The sequence below is a fragment of the Lepidochelys olivacea genome (assembly GCF_965140295.1).
Source record: "Lepidochelys olivacea isolate rLepOli2 genome assembly, chromosome: 11".
Taxonomy (NCBI): Eukaryota; Metazoa; Chordata; order Testudines; family Cheloniidae; genus Lepidochelys; species Lepidochelys olivacea.
Genome location: NC_140421.1, coordinates 1,088,284 through 1,104,850, shown reverse-complemented (window position 1 = coordinate 1,104,850; position 16,567 = coordinate 1,088,284). Strand labels below are relative to the sequence as shown.

The following is a 16,567-nucleotide window of genomic DNA, read 5'->3' as shown; positions in this document are numbered from 1 at the left end:
ACCCCCCAGCCTGCCCCACACCCCCCCTCCAGCCTGCCCCATGTCTCTCCCCCGCCCTATCGAGCCCCCCGGGCTGCCCCCCATGTCCCCCCACTACCCCATAGACCCCACCCCAGCCTGCCCCCCACCCCTGGGCTGCCCATGTCCCCCCACAGCCCCATAGACCCCACCCCAGCCTGCCCCTTGTCCCCACACTGCCCTATATACCCCCCAGCCTGCCCCACACCCCCCCTCCAGCCTGCCCCATGTCTCTCCCCCGCCCTATCGAGCCCCCCGGGCTGCCCCCCATGTCCCCCCACTACCCCATAGACCCCACCCCAGCCTGCCCCATGTCCCCACACTGCCCTATATACCCCCCAGCCTGCCCCACACCCCCCCTCCAGCCTGCCCCATGTCTCTCCCCCGCCCTATCGAGCCCCCCGGGCTGCCCCCCATGTCCCCCCACAACCCCATAGACCCCACCCCAGCCTGCCCCTTGTCCCCACACTGCCCTATATACCCCCCAGCCTGCCCCACACCCCCCCTCCAGCCTGCCCCATGTCTCTCCCCCGCCCTATCGAGCCCCCCGGGCTGCCCCCCATGTCCCCCCACAACCCCATAGACCCCACCCCAGCCTGGCCTATGTCCCCACACTGCCCTATATACCCCCCAGCCTGCCCCACACCCCCCCTCCAGCCTGCCCCATGTCTCTCCCCCGCCCTATCGAGCCCCCCGGGCTGCCCCCCATGTCCCCCCACTACCCCATAGACCCCACCCCAGCCTGCCCCATGTCCCCACACTGCCCTATATACCCCCCAGCCTGCCCCATATCTTCCCACCACCCTATCGACCCCCCCCGGGCTGCCTCCCATGTCCACACCACATAGGCCCCCTGGCCTGCCCCACAGACCACCCAGGGCCACCCCATGTTCCCCGACACCGGCCTGGAGATGGGGGACCCGGGGTCTGGTGACCGGGAGGCCCAGCCCAGCTTGGGAGCAGCCGGGTCTGGGCAGTGGGAGGACAAAGGGCTGAGGAGAGAGGGGGCCAGGCGGCCTGTTTGCCTGGACCGAGGACACGGGACAGAGGGGGGCTGTTGGGGGAGGGGATTTAGGGGGCTCGGCGGGAGGGAGGGGGCTGCTGGACTGGGACAAGGAGCAGCCGGAGCCCATGGGGACGGGGACTGACCCAGCTGGATGGGGCCGACACTGGCCAGGCCTGAGGCCCTGAGACGTGCCTGTGCTGGGCTCAGACGGTCAATAAACCTCCTGTTTTGCACTGGCTGAGAGTCACGGCAGGCTAGAGACTGGGGTGGCGGGGGTTACGTTGCTCCCTCGGGGGGTGGAGGCCCCAGGGGCCCAGACCAAGGGGACTCCCTGGGGTGCCCACGGCGAGAAGCAGGCGTGCAAAGGCTCAGAGAGCTCCAGCAGGCAGAGGGGCTTAACCCCCGAGAGAGAGAGTGGACCCCCGGGAGAAGGGCTGTCGCACTGAAGGAAGTATTTTTTTCACACAATGCACAGTCAACCTGTGGAACTCCTTGCCAGAGGATGTTGTGAAGGCCAAGACCATAATAGGGTTCAACAAAGAATTAGATACGTTCATGAAGGACAGGTCCATCAATGGCTATTAGCTGTGTTGCCGGCACCCAGTGCCGAGAGGCTGAACAACAGCTTGAGTTGGTTCGTTACCCGGTGTGCTACACCCAATAATCACAACGGGGTGGAGAAGCAGAAAAGTTTATTTGAAGCTTCAAAAAGGTACAGGGAGAATAAAATCTCAAATCCTGCACAACAGAGCAGGAAGCTACACAGGCTTTTATACATCCTTTTTCCCAGCATACTTATCCAATAGCAAGCTGCTCCAAGTATCCATATAGCCAGCCAATCCAGTTCCCAGCTAGTTCCCTGATTCTCTGTATCATTTGTTAAACTCTACATAAAGCTGCTTTATTCAGCATTGTTCTTCCATATCTCCCCTGTTCGGCCTTGCTTAGTTTCAGGCAGTCTGACTCTGCAACATACTGTTGCAGATTCTCAGCATAACTGCTGTGAGTGCCCCCAGGCGAGGGGCCAAGGACACTTGGGCCTAGCACGCAGAGCTGCTGCGAGTGCCTCCAGGCAGGAGGGGGAGGGGCAAGGACACCTGGGCCTAGTGCGAGGGGGCTTCATTGACACTCGTGGTCTTCCATCCCCTCGAGTTACCTAGTGGCCATGCCCCAGTGTTCCCAACAACTCCCCCCTTTGAGAACACTCAACAGCCTTGGCTCTGAGTTTTCTCACTTGGGCTTGCTACATTGGAGATATTAACTGGACTGCAAGTTACATTTCCAAACCCCTTTTTTGTGGTAAGAGTATTTGTAAGAGTTTCCCTAAAAGGCGAGGAACCATTACACCCACACTGCTGGCCTCCCCTGTTGGTCTTTATCCAATACCCATCAGCCCACTGTGTAATAACACAGGAGCTCTTTCCCACAGGATGCCCATAGGGATCAGATTGGTTTCGGGTAAAACATAACACTCCCTCAGTGAGTACTGCAACTGAACACTCCTGGTCCTGATAGGTGGCTTGCTGTAAAGAGGTCTTGTTCCAGAACGGCGAGTCCGTTCTTTCCTGCTCTTTGGTGGTGGCTAATTCTGCTAGGGTCAAGGGCAGCATGTCAAGGGGCATTCCCGTTTTGGGGGGCAGTGGAGCCGGAGCACACACCCAGCAATCAGTCTGGTTTGTTAAATTAGCAACATGGTGCGCAAGCAAAACAAAGGAGTTATGCTCCCGATATGCACAATTTGGAAATACCAATACAGAGAATAACAATGTTACCCAATTAATTATCACCCGAGTCTTTCCAACCCAGGGTCTCTAGTACCTGGGTGGGCCCATTTTAGCATTAAGGTGCCCGCTATTTGTGTCTTTTAAACAGTAGCTTTAGCCCGAGATCGTCACTAGATGAGGAGTCAGCAGGTTGGACGGTCCACTGTTCTGCTGACGAGGGGGCGGGTACTGCCTTCAGACGAGAGTGATGGATCCAGTTCTTGTGTCCCTCGATCTTTGCCGCTGTATGGGAGACCAGCAGGACGGTATAGGGTCCTTTCCACTTTTCCTGGAGAGGCTCGTCTTTCCAGGTGCGAACAAGCACGGAGTCACCGGGCTGTAAGGAGTGGACGGGAGAGTCCAAGGGGAGAGGCTGGGAATCCTTGGTATACCTGTGAAGAGACAAGAGAACAGCAGACAGGGAACACATATACTGTGACAAAAAAACATTACCCAACTCCCATTCCCCTGACAGAACCAGGGTGCCATTCATAGGCCATGCCCTTCCAAACATAATTTCAAAGGGACTGAGCCCTAATCTACCCTTTGGGAGAACGCGGGTACGGAGTAGGACGAGGGGCAAAGCATCAGCCATCGCAGTGAGGCTTCTTGGCACACTTTTGAGAGATGCCGTTTAAGGGTCTGGTTGGTCCGCTCCACTACCCCACTGGCTTGCGGTCTCCAGGGCGTATGGAGTTTCCAGGGGATTTGTAAGGCATTTGAGATGCTTTGAATGATTTTTGACGTGAAGTGTGTCCCATTGTCAGATTCCATCCACGGGGGGAGTCCAAAGCGAGGAATGATCTCCTTAACAAACTTGAGGGCCACTGTTCTGGCAGTGCAGTTACGGCAGGGGAAGGCTTCTGGCCATCCGCTGAACCGATCCACTATAACAAGGAGATATTTGAACCCTGGGGTCCGGGGAAACTCAGTAAAGTCTATTTGCCACACTTGTCCGGGGCCCGGAGTGGGTTCCAGGGCAACTGGTGGCACAGGATGTCCCGGTCGGGGGTTATTCTTTCGGCAGACTAAGCAGTCCGCCTGTACCTGGGCAGCCAGGGGTCGGAGTCCGGAAGTGATAAAGTATTTTCCCAGTAGCTGGATAAGTGCTTCCCTGCCGGCATGAGTGGTTTGATGTAGTTTCTGCAGCACTGGCCGGATCAGGCCCTTTGGTAGGAGGACCTTCCCTTCTGGGGAATGGAGCCATCCCTCCTTTTCCCGGAGACTGAGTTTGTCGGTTAGCTGTCTCTCCTCCCCAGAGTACTGAGGGGTTGGAAGCTCCCCTCCTGATAGGATAAGGGCATGCATATGGGCGTTCTCAGTCTGAGGGGATGGCAGGGTGGCAGCATGCTTAGCCTCTCTATCTGCCCGGGCGTTACCTCTGGCCACATCTTGATCCTCCCTTTGATGGGCTTTACAGTGTACCACCGCCACTTCCGAGGGAAGTTGTACGGCTTCTAGGAGCCGGAGGATTTGGGGCCCGTACTTGACTGGGGAGCCCTGGGCTGTCAGCATTCCCCTTTGCTTCCATAGGCCAGCATGAGCATGCAGCACCCCAAAAGCATACTTTGAATCAGTAAAAATGTTGACCCGCTTTCCTTTTGACAGTTCAAGTGCACGGGTCAGGGCTATTCATTCGGCAAGCTGGGCAGAGGTCCCCGCAGGCAAACCTTCAGCTTCCACAGTGTCATGGAGGGTCACAACAGCATAACCCGCCCTCCTTTGCCCATCTATTACAGTACTGCTACCATCAGTGTACCACTCATAATCTGCATTTGGGAGGGGTGCATCCTTTAAATCCGGACGGCTGGAGTACTGGACATCTATGATCTCTGAACAGTCATGTTTCTGTTCCTCTGTTTCTGGCAAGAGGGTGGCTGGGTTAAGGGAGGGGCAAGGCTGTAGGGTGACTTCAGAGTTCTCTAACAGCTTAGCCTGGTACCGAGCAATCCGAGCCTGGGTGAGCCAAAGCCCTCCCTTTGCATCCAATAAGGCTCGGACCATATGGGGAGTATAGATTTGCATAACCCCTCCCAATGTTAGCTTCTCGGCTTCCTCAAGCAATAGGGCAGTAGCTGCGACCGCCCGTAAACATGCCGGCCAATCCTTTGCAACGTGATCCAATTGCTTAGAAAAATAAGCCACAGGATGTCTCCATGCTCCTAACAGCTGTGTAAGCACTCCTAGCGCCACCCCCCTTCGTTCATGTACATACAACTGAAACGGCTTAGAGAGATCCGGCAGGTCCAGAGCTGGGGCTTCCATCAATTTTCTTTTCAGGATTTTAAATGCCCTGTCAGCCTCTGGGGTCCAATAGAAGGGGTCATGATCTGCTCCTTTTACACAGTCGTACAGGGGTGTAGCCCACAGTCCAAACTCTGGGATTCATATCCTGCAAAAGCCTGCCATACCCAGAAATGCCCTGAGCCGCTTACGGTTACTTGGGGTAGGAACTTGACAGATAGCTTCCTTTCTTTCGCTTGAAAGCTGACGCTCCCCTTGCCGTATGTGAAACCCGAGGTACCGTACCTCTGGGAGGGCAATTTGAGCCTTACTCCGTGCTACACGATATCCCCGAAGTCCAATAAAATTCAGGAGGCTCACGGTGGCTTTAAGACAGGGTTTTTGGCCCACAGTGGCAATTAACAAATCATCTACATACTGCAGAAGGAGGGCCTCCTCATTATCCCACTCCTGTAGGTCCCTGGCCAGAGCCTGGCCAAAAAGGGTGGGAGAGTTTTTAAATCCCTGGGCCAACACTGTCCAGCAAAGTTGCTTTTTAACCCTTTTTCGGTCCTCCCACTCGAAGGAGAAGATCTCCTGTGATGGGGTGGCAACTGGGATGGTAAAGAAAGCATCTTTCAGATCAAGGACTGAAAAATGGGTATACTGTCCCCCTATAGAAGCCAATAAGGTGTACGGGTTAGGGACAAGAGGGTGCAGAGTCTTAACCCGTACATTGACTGCCCTTAGGTCCTGTACCAGCCGATACGTGCCATCAGGCTTCTGTACGGGTAGAATGGGAGTGTTCCAGGCTGACTGACATTCCCGGAGAATACCATACATTAGGAATTGATTTATAGTTTCCTGTAAACCTTCTCTGGCTTCCCTCTTGATTGGATACTGTTTTACTTGCACTGGGCCTTTCCCTGGTATGAGCTGAATAGTAATAGGGGTCTGGTGGGTGGCCTTTCCTGGAATCCCTGATGCCCACACGAGGGGGTACACCTGGTCTTCCCACGGGCTCCATTCTGGGGCTTGCATGGCTGAGGGCTCAACTGCAAGGGTCATGATCCAGGCATTCTCAGGGGGTAAGGTAAGGGTTATTTCGTCCTCAGTAAAATGCAGGGTGGCACCGAGGCGACAAAGTAGATCCCGTCCCAGCAGAGGTGTTGGACACTCAGGGAGGTATACCAGCTTGTGGGATATAGTCCTGTCTCCCAAAGCACATTCCGCTGGGGCATACACTGGGCACTTGGTGTCCCTGCCTGTGGCTCCCACCACAGTAAGGGAATCTGCTACTGGCAACTGAAGAGGCTGATTTACGGCAGTTCGGGCCGCTCCAGAGTCCACTAAAAAATCTATTTCTGAGCTTCCCACCCGCATCTTTACTCGGGGTTCCGGGGGTAGGGTGGTCCGTCTCCCCTGACACCCCTATTCCTGCTCCACCATCGCCATCATAGGGGCACCCCCCTTTTCTTTCCTCTTTGGGCACTCATTTTTCCAGTGTCCCTCCTGTCGACACAGGGCACACTGGTTGCGACCCAGTCGTCTCTCCTGCAGGCCCGGACGGTCGCGTCCACGGCCCCTTCCTCCCCGGCCACTTCTCTTAGTGCCGGCCTGTACCGCTGTTACCATCAATCTCACTTGCTTTCTCTCTTTCTCTGTCTCTCTCAGACTATAAGCTCGGTTTGCAGTCTCTAAAATTTGTGCCATGGTCATACCCATTAAATCCTCCTTTTTCTGTAACTTTCTCTTAATATCAGGGGCTGCTCTGCTCGTAAAAATTCCCTTAATAATTGACTCAGTTGCCTGATCATCGGGGTCTGCATTAGTGTTCTGTCGAATGGTGTCCCGAATACGCTGTAGAAAGGCCCCTGGGCTTTCTTTTAAATCCTGCATTACTTCATATGGCTTTGCCCAATTATTATGTCGGACAGCCGAGTGACGGAGTCCATGCAAAAGCAACTCCTTATAGGAGGTAAGGCGGGTCATATCCCCATGATCATTTGGATCCCACCTGGGGTCTGCTCGGGGGACTTGTGCATCCGGGTCAGGGACATTAATACGATCCCGGTCGTACCGTCTCTGTGCCTCCTCCCTTGCCTTGGACACAACCTGTTGTCTTTCAACCTCAGACAATAGGGTTCGCAGGAGGACGTTACAATCATCCCAGTCCAGCTTGTGACTACTGAGGCACCCCTCAAAGACTGATATAAACCTGCTTGGGTTGGTGGAAAACTCTCCTGCCTGTGCTTTGAAAGCAGCCAAATCCACAGGATTAAAGGGCACATGAGTATAAACCTGCATAGTTGTGGCAGGACGCCTGTCTGATCCAGACCGGGCGACTTTAGTTTCAGTGATTAAGGGGTATAGGCCAACCATTGGGGACTTACAAGGTGTGGGTGTAGGGGCCGAAGGGGACACCGGCTCTGCCATTACAGTGGGGGTGGGGGTCTGGGGACTAACATTAGCTGCTACCAAACCAGTTGGAGTCAGATTACAGCGCTGTAAAATATCTGGTCGAGTACATAAAGTCAGAAACAAATGCGCATACATATGTTCATTCCATTTCCTTGTTCTCTGACAGAACAGGAGTAACTGAAGGATCGTGTTGTAATTAATTGACCCTCCTGGTGGCCACCACTCCTGGTCCTCGAGTTGATATTGAGGCCAGTCAACTGTACAGAATCGTTTTAATTGGCTCTTAGTCATCGGATCCGCACCAAATACCTTCCAGTTTGCTAGAATGCACTCTAGGGGCGTACACCGTGCCCTAACCTCTGAGCTCTGTCCCTGTCCCATACCTACAGGGTAACTCTGGGCGTCCCCAGGTTCCAACAGAGCATATAATCCGGATTTTAAAAGGATCCTACCTGATCCAAGGAACCGGTTCTTCACCGTGGCCTGCAGCTGCTCCTCCCCCACGTCCAAGGGACTGGTTCTTCACCGTAGTCCACAACAGCTTCTCCACTATATGAGTGCGTTGCACCATTGTGCCCTCTGGGGTCGATCAAATCGCGTCTCCTCCGAGGCCCCCGATGAACTCACCGGTGCGCGCTGGGCGTCGGTTCTCGCCGCAATCCTCGACCTCCAGGAGGGGTCCGGGCAAGGCTAAATTGCAGCCTCGAGCCCACCCAGGGACGCCAAAAGCTGTTGCCGGCACCCAGTGCCGAGAGGCTGAACAACAGCTTGAGTTGGTTCGTTACCCGGTGTGCTACACCCAATAATCACAACGGGGTGGAGAAGCAGAAAAGTTTATTTGAAGCTTCAAAAAGGTACAGGGAGAATAAAATCTCAAATCCTGCACAACAGAGCAGGAAGTTACACAGGCTTTTATACATCCTTTTTCCCAGCATACTTATCCAATAGCAAGCTGCTCCAAGTATCCATATAGCCAGCCAATCCAGTTCCCAGCTAGTTCCCTGATTCTCTGTATCATTTGTTAAACTATACATAAAGCTGCTTTATTCAGCATTGTTCTTCCATATCTCCCCTGTTTGGCCTTGCTTAGTTTCAGGCAGTCTGACTCTGCAACATACTGTTGCAGATTCTCAGCATAACTGCTGTGTGTGCCTCCAGGCGCGGGGGCCAAGGACACTTGGGCCTAGTACGCAGAGCTGCTGCGAGTGCCTCCAGGCGGGAGGGGGGGGCCAAGGACACAGGGGCCTAGTGCGAGGGGGCTTCATCGACACTCGTGGTCTTCCATCCCCTCGAGTTACCTAGTGGCCATGCCCCAGTGTTCCCAACAGCTGGGATGGGCAGGGATGGTGTCCCTAGCCTCTGTTTGCCAGGAGCTGGGAATGGGCGACAGGATGGATCACTGGGTGTTTCCCTGTTCTGTCCATTCCCTCTGGGGCACCTGGCCCTGGCCGCTGTCAGAGGACAGGACACTGGGCTAGGTGGACCTTTGGTCTGGCCCAGTCTGTCTGCTCTTTGGTTCCTCCCAGGGGCCCTACGGAACAGAGAGAGCCTGGGTCCTGGGGGTCCGTGACAACGTGGTAGCAGAGGATGGTTGGTGGATGCACCCTGTCGACAGTTGGCTGCAAGCGGGAGTCACCACCCTGCTGGGAGAATGTCTCTGCAAGTGGGGAAAGAGCGCGGGGGCCACTTCCGCGGAGGACGTGTATCACCTGGTGGGGCTGGATTGGCTGTAGAACATCTGTCCTCCAGACCTTAAAATGTGGTTAGTGGACCAGAAGCCTAAAGACCCGTGAAGAGCAGGTATGCTGGCAAACGAGTTTATGAACAGCAGATCTGAATGGGGGGAGACCCACGTCGGGGACTCAGAAGGGGAGTCCCCAGGAGTGGGGACTCTAGGAACCCCGATCCAGGGGTGCCCATGAACATAGGCACTGACTCCATGGGTGCTCTGGGGCTGCTCTGCACCCAGCAGGAGCCAAGCTCCCCTCCCCCCCAGCCCCACCTCCTCCCCTGAGCACGCTGTGTCCCCGCTTCTCCACCTTCTTCCCAGTGCTTCCCGCCCGGCTGCCACCAAACAGCTGTTTGGCAGCTCCAGGGGGTGGGGGGGGATCGTAGCATGCTCAGGGGAGGAGGTGGGGAAGAGGTGGGGCTGGGGCAGGGATTTGGGGAAGGAGTCGGAATAGGGACAGGGAGGGGGCGGAGTTGGGGCGGAGACTTTGGGGAAGGGGTTGGAATGGGGGTGGGGGAGGGGTGGAGTCGGGGCAGGGCCGGGGTCAGAGGTGGGTCGAGCACCCACCGGTGGGAGCAGAAGTTGGGACCTATGCCCGTGAATGCTGGAGTAGTCAGACCCCTCCATGGGACCTGCGGGACCTGCGATGTAATTACTGTGCGCAAAAGGACACCAGGTGGTGCAATGCCCCAGAGTAAAGGAAATCTTGGCCGAAGAGAACCCTCAAAGGGTTATGGTAGCTTTGGGAAGCCGTGTGCCTGTCGCTTTGGAGGAATCAGTCACCCAGCCAGCTTCTGGGGCAGAGCCGGCCAGGGAAGGGGTGGAGGCAGACAGGCTTCCACCCCAAGCCCTGCAGGTCTGCTTGTGCCCCCTGGGATCAGGCTGCTCTGACCCCCAAGGGGAGTGGACAGGGGTACTCAACGGGGAAACATTCACAGAGTGGAGAGGTCCTGGGACCAAGAGACTCTTGTCAGTGTGATGCAACCCCACCAGATGCTGAGGGGCTATATGACTTGGGTGAGGGTCCCTAATATACAGCCATTCGCCCTGCCCCGGCTCAGATCCCTGTGCAGACACAGGAAGCATGGGGGGGCAGCAGTGCCGGTTTACAATGGTCCCAGTGGTGCCATGGAGCCGGGCCCATGCTCAGAAGGGGCCCCGGCCTGCTCCCCTTGCACTGTGCCCCGAGACCCCCCCCCAGCCCACTGGCTTCCCCCCCCAACCCCACCCACCACTTACTCCTCTCGGCCCAGCTCAAGTAGGGCCCAATGCATACCTAGGCCTGAGGGGGGTGGTCAGACCCCTGGTTAAGGTCCTGTAGCAAGGTAACATCTGAAATGGGGGGCCAAAGGGGGCCCCAAAGAGATTTGGGTGCAGAGTTAGCTGCCTATGGAGGTGCTGATGGGGGATGGATTGGAGAACTGGCTGGGTGGCACCCCGGACCACAGCCAGTGAGGGCTGGGCTGAAACCCAGAGGTTGAATTCCAGACCGAGCCACAGAAGGATCCCTCCTTGAAGAAGCTGAGGGCCCTGGCTCCAGGCAAGAGCCCTGTAAGAAAAAGGATCCGGTACCAGGAAAGGGCTCCCTGAGGGAAAGCTGAACCTGGCAGGGTCAGGGGGCAGCTGGCGGTTCCCCAGACGTACCCCCAGTGGAGTGTCCCTCTCTCTGAACGTGAGCGGGTCCGGCATGCCGGGCGAGGGCCTGCAGAACTTTTATTGCCCCAGAAATTCACAAGGGTCCATCCTTGCAGGTGTATGGAAGGAGAGTGAGGGGACCCCTGGATCTGATGAGAGACGAATGGGAGAAGATAAATGGGATAAACGAGGTTGGAGTATGAACTATCATTCCAGGGAAAGCTCACTGAGCCCGTGGGCTTGGCCAAGAAGAACCTAGTGTAACGAGGCTGGTTCTGGCGGGACCCAACGGTGAGTGTCACTTCAGGACAAATTGCTTCGAGCAGGGCAGTTACCGCCCAAGGCTGGAGTTTCTGTGCCCACCCAGGCAAACCAAACTAGCCAGCCAGAGAGGACTTCAGTCGCACCCCCCTGGCTAACCACAAGTCACACAAGCAATTCCCTTAGACACCCCAGTTTCCCAGTATCCCCACCAGGGCCACTCGTTATGCGGACAGGTGGTTGTGAAAACCAACACCCCAGTAAAAGAACAAAGGTTCTCTCGATCCCAAAGGACGAAGCCCCAGACCCAGGTCAATATACAAGTCAGCTCTTACCCACAAATCACGCTGTTGCCAATCCTTTAGAATCTAAAATCTAAAGGTTTATTCAGAAAAGGAAAAAGATACAGACGGGAGCTAGAATTGGTGAAATGGAATCAATGACATCCAGTGATGGCCAAGTCCTTGGTTCAGGCCTGTAGCAGGGATGGAATAAATGGCAGGTTCAAATCAAGTCCCTGGAGAACATCCCCAGCTGGGATGGGTCCTTCAGTCCTTGGTTCAAAGCTTCAGTTTGTAGCCAAGTCCCTCCAGAGGTCGGAAGCAGGATTGAAGACAAGATGGAGGAGCCGCAGCAGCTTTGTATAGTCTCTTGCCGTGTGGTCTCTGCTTTCTGTGTCCCAAGGACAAGCTGCCCATCCCATGGCCTGGAAACACCTCAGAGTCCTGTCCCTAGGCAGGTCCCTGAACACCTGGCTGAGTCCCCAGGCGTGTCTGCCTTCTCTCAGTGGGTCAGTTGTTTCGCTGATGGTCCCTAATGGGCCATCCAGCAGGCTAGGCAGAGCTGACCCCAACTTGTCTGGGGTGTCCCCCAGAAGCAGAGCAGAAGTTTGAACTACAGACAGTACAGAGCCAATATTCATAACTTCAACTACAAAATGATACCCGCATACAGCCAGCATCATCACAATCAGCCAACCATCACCTCGTCTGAGACACCTCATTTGACCCCCTTTATACAAGATTTGGTGCCACGACAGGACCTTGGTTGCAACCATGTTCTATATGGTCCCAGTTCAAGTCAATAATGTGACACTGAGCCAGGGGCCAAGGGAAGCAGAAGGGCTGGCATGACTGTGTGCCGGCTCCTCTGGCACCAAGGACTAGGAGAGGGGTCTCAGCTCAGTGCGAAGGGGCCCTGTGAAATCATGAACCAGCCAGGAAGGTGAGTCCTGTGCTGGAGCTGTGGGGCAGGGCGAGTGTCCCACGTGGACACGATGAATCCTACTTTGACAGGGAGAGACCTGGTGCTGCGCTGTGTGTGTGGCCAGGGGGAGAAGGGGGAAGATTCGCTAGTCGGTCTTTCCCCTGAGACAGGAGCCCGCCCCTTGCTGCAATCAATTCCCCGCTCTGCCCCGCTCACCTCTGCCCTGCAGGCAGGAAGCAGAGGGGCTGAGTTCTTCTCCGCAGCTGCTCTCCTGCCAGCCTGGGCTGACTAATCTAGCTGAGGGGAGGCGGGGGGAGAAGAAAATAACCCTCCCACCAGGTGTTCCCAGTTCAGAGTCATGGGGAACACAGTCCAGGCCCTGGAGAGAGAGCTCAGAAACCTGCTGGCTTTAGGGGTGGTCCAGCCGCCCACCAGCCCTGGGCCTCTCCCGTGGTGCTGCTCCCCAAGAAGGCTGGGTTGATCAGACCCGGTGTGGACGTCGGAATATCAGTGCTGTCACCATGCCTACGGCTGATGAGATCATAGACAAGTTGGGGGGGTATTACCTCACTACCGGGGATGTCACCGAGCATAGGTGCCGACTCCGTGGGTGCTCCAGGGCTGGAGTGACCCCGCTCAGTTCAGACTTGAAGGCGGGAGAGATGTGACGAAGTGGGGGATTTTCTTAGTCTTTTGAATGAACCCTGTGTGTGCCTCAGTTTCCCTGTGTTCTGTGTGTGTAATGAGGGGTAGGAGGGGGGGTTGTCATTTCAGAGGACCAGGTGTGACTTCGCCCAGCAGCCTGGACCCTGGGCACCGGCCTGGAGATGGGGGAGCCGGGGGCTGGTGACTGGGAGGCCCAGCCCAGCTTGGCAGCCAGCCGGTACTGGCCCGCAGGAGGACAAAGGGCTGAGGAGAGAGGAGCCCAGGTGACCTGTTTGCCTGGGACCGCAGACAAAGGACAGGGGAGGAGCTGTTGGGGGAGACGATTTCGGATGATCAGCTGGAAGGGGGGGGCGGCCAGAGCCCCCCTGGGTGCGGGACAGCCTAGATGTGCTGGGCTGAGACAGGCCAGGCCCGTGGGCCCGGAGAGCTTCCTGTGCTGGGGTCAGACGCTCAATAAACCTCCTGTTTTGCGCTGGATGAGAGTCGCGGCAGGTTAGACATCGGGGGGGCTTTGCTCCCTCTGGGGGTGGAGGTCCCGGGGTCCCAGAGTGAGGGGACTCCCCGTGGGGCCCACGGCAGAGACAAGCTGCTGGCGGCTCAGAGAGGTGCGGCTCCAGGAGGTGGAGGGGCTGGACCCCCGAGAGAGAGGACCCCCGAGAAGGGCTGTTGCGCTGAAGGGGGCACCCCCGGGGACCGCACGGGGCCGAGAGAGCCCGAGCCCTGGGAATCCGTGCCAGGGGACCCCTCCTCACAGCTAGAAATGCTCTGGGAGCTCCAGGCCGTGGCCAGGCCTGGAGGTGGTTCAGCCCAGCCCCGAGTCATGACTGGTCAGAAAGCCGTTCCCAGAGAGGAGTTCTCACGGGTCACAGTCAGACAGTGTGACGAAGCAGGACTGTCCTTAATGTTTCCTCTGAATAGTGTGGGGGTGCCTCAGCCCCTAGTCAGTTCTTAAGTATCTAGGGGGTGGGGTAAGGGTGTGTGATCATTGCAGAGCCCTAGAGGGCAGGTGTGTGCAGGGGTCTGGACACAGAGAATGGCCGACACCCTGTTTCCTGGCCACTGATGGCCTGGGCCCTTCCCCCCTGCCAGGTGAGAGCTAAAGGGTTGGAGAACAAAGGAATCCGGTGACACCTCTGCCCGGGAAACTGGATAAAGGCTGCAGGAGGGGGCCTGCTGGGGGGGTTTAGTTTCAGTTTGGGGCTGGGTGGTGGAACGCAGGGAACCCCAAGGCTGGGGTCTAAGCTCCCTGCTCCCCCAGAAGGACGTGACTGAGGGGTCCTGGGGGTACCCACAAGCTCTGTTGTGGACTGTGTTCCTGGTGTCCAATAAACCTTCCTCTTTACTGGCTGGCTGAGAGTCTCGGTGAATCCCAGGAAGAGGGGTGCAGGCCCCGGACTCCCCCACACTCCGTGACACCAGGTTGTCAGAGCCCCATGGAGCTGGGGGCGCCCCACCTACAGCCCCCCGACCCCCAGGTGGCGTGCAGCGGCGCCCCCGCTGGGATTCCAGGAGAACGACAAAAGCTGGGGCTGTCTGTGCTGGGAGCTCGCACCAGCTCCTGGCCCCGAGGAACCCCCGGCTGCCACGCAGACAAACAGCTGCCGGGGGCTCCAGCTCCCCCATGGGCCAGGGCAGGAAAACGCCGGTCTCTGGCCCCTGGCCGGGGGACGGGAATAGGCCGAGCAGAGGCCCCGAGCGACTCGGTCCCAGCAACAGCTGGCACGGCACTCACGGCCCCCAGGAGCCAGGGCCCAGCCCAACAGCTGCGGGGAGGCCCCAGGGCTATGGGGCATTGGGGTCAGCGCTGACGGCGAGAGAACAGCCCCCCACCGAGCCCCCCTGCAGCCCAGCACCCCTAGCGCTATGGGGCATTGGGGTCAGCGCTGACGGCGAGAGAACAGCCCCCCACCGAGCCCCCCTGCAGCCCAGCACCCCTAGCGCTATGGGGCATTGGGGTCAGCGCTGACGGCGAGAGAACAGCCCCCTACAGAGCCCCCCTGTAGCCCAGCGCCCCTAGCCCTATGGGGCATTGGGGTCAGCGCTGACGGCGAGAGAACAGCCCCCACCGAACCCCCCTGCAGCCCAGCGCCCCTAGCCCTATGGGGCATTGGGGTCAGCGCTGACTGCGAGAGAACAGCCTCCCACCGAACCCCCCTGCAGCCCAGCGCCCCTAACCCTATGGGGCATTGGGGTCAGCGCTGATGGCGAGAGAACAGCCCCCACCGAACCCCCCTGCAGCCCAGCGCCCCTAACCCTATGGGGCATTGGGGTCAGCGCTGATGGCGAGAGAACAGCCCCCACCGAACCCCCCTGCAGCCCAGCGCCCCTAACCCTATGGGGCATTGGGGTCAGCGCTGACTGCGAGAGAACAGCCTCCCACCGAACCCCCCTGCAGCCCAGCGCCCCTAACCCTATGGGGCATTGGGGTCAGCGCTGACTGCGAGAGAACAGCCTCCCACCGAACCCCCCTGCAGCCCAGCGCCCATAACCCTATGGGGCATTGGGGTCAGCGCTGACTGCGAGAGAACAGCCCCCCACCGAACCCCCCTGCAGCCCAGCGCCCCTAGCGCTATGGGGCATTGGGGTCAGCGCTGACGGCGAGAGAACAGCCCCCCACAGAGCCCCCCTGTAGCCCAGCGCCCCTAGCTCTATGGGGCATTGGGGTCAGCGCTGACGGCGAGGGGAGAGCCCCCCACCGAACCCCCCTGCAGCCCAGCGCCCCTAACCCTATGGGGCGTTGGGGTCAGCGCTGACGGCGAGAGAACAGCCCCCCACCGAGCCCCCCCTGTAGCCCAGCGCCCCTAGCGCTATGGGGCATTGGGGTCAGCGCTGACGGCGAGAAAACAGCCCCCCACAGAGCCCCCCTGCAGCCCAGCGCCCCTAGCGCTATGGGGCATTGGGGTCAGCGCTGACGGCGAGAGAACAGCCCCCCACCGAGCCCCCCTGCAGCCCAGCGCCCCCTCGTGCCACAAGGACAAGAGCCACCAACGCAGGTTTCCCGCAGCACGGTGGGATCCCTGGACATCTCCCACCCCTGCACTCACCCCGCACAGCCCCGCTTAATGGCCAGGGTGTGATGGGAGCAGCCCCTCTCCCCCGTGCCCCCCACATGTAACCTGCAATGCCTGTCCGTCCCCCAGCTCAGGCAGCACGTCCCCTTCCACTGCTGTCATGGGGACCCTGCCGAGACTCTGGGTGCCCCGTGGGGCCCTGGGAAGGGGCTGGAAGGGGGGTTGGGGGTTCCCAGGAGGGGGCTGGTGGGGGTTGGGCCTCGTGGGTCCCTGGGAAGGGGCTGGAAGGGGGCTTGGTCCCCCTGGGTCCCTGGGAGGGGGCTGGAAGGGGGCTTGGTCCCCCTGGGTCCCTGGGAAGGGGCTGGAAGGGGGCTTGGTCCCCCTGGGTCCCTGGGAGGGGGCTGGAAGGGGGCTGGGGGGGTCCCCGGGGGGGGGCTGGGGAGGTTGAGCCCCATGGGACCCTGGGAAAGGGTGTGGCGGCCCCAGGGCCGGACACAATCAGCTCAGCTGTTTTCCAGCACCCCCGGGACAGTCTATTTCCAGCTGCCCCGGCTGAGTGGCAGCAGCGGGTGCACCCCCGCCCCCCCCTCGCCCCACGCCCCAGGCTGGGCATGGGCCGGCCCCACGC

The 16,567-nt window shown here is 58.4% G+C and overlaps 1 long non-coding RNA gene across 1 annotated transcript; it reads right to left on the bottom strand.

Annotated features, from left to right (window-relative positions):
* Positions 1–1,699: 1,699 nt before the first annotated feature.
* Positions 1,700–8,642, bottom strand: LOC311528752. Its single transcript, XR_014713686.1, has 2 exons — positions 7,884–8,642; positions 1,700–3,179 (listed from the first exon to the last, which is right to left on the bottom strand). It is a non-coding gene; the product is annotated as an uncharacterized lncRNA (long non-coding RNA).
* Positions 8,643–16,567: the final 7,925 nt, after the last annotated feature.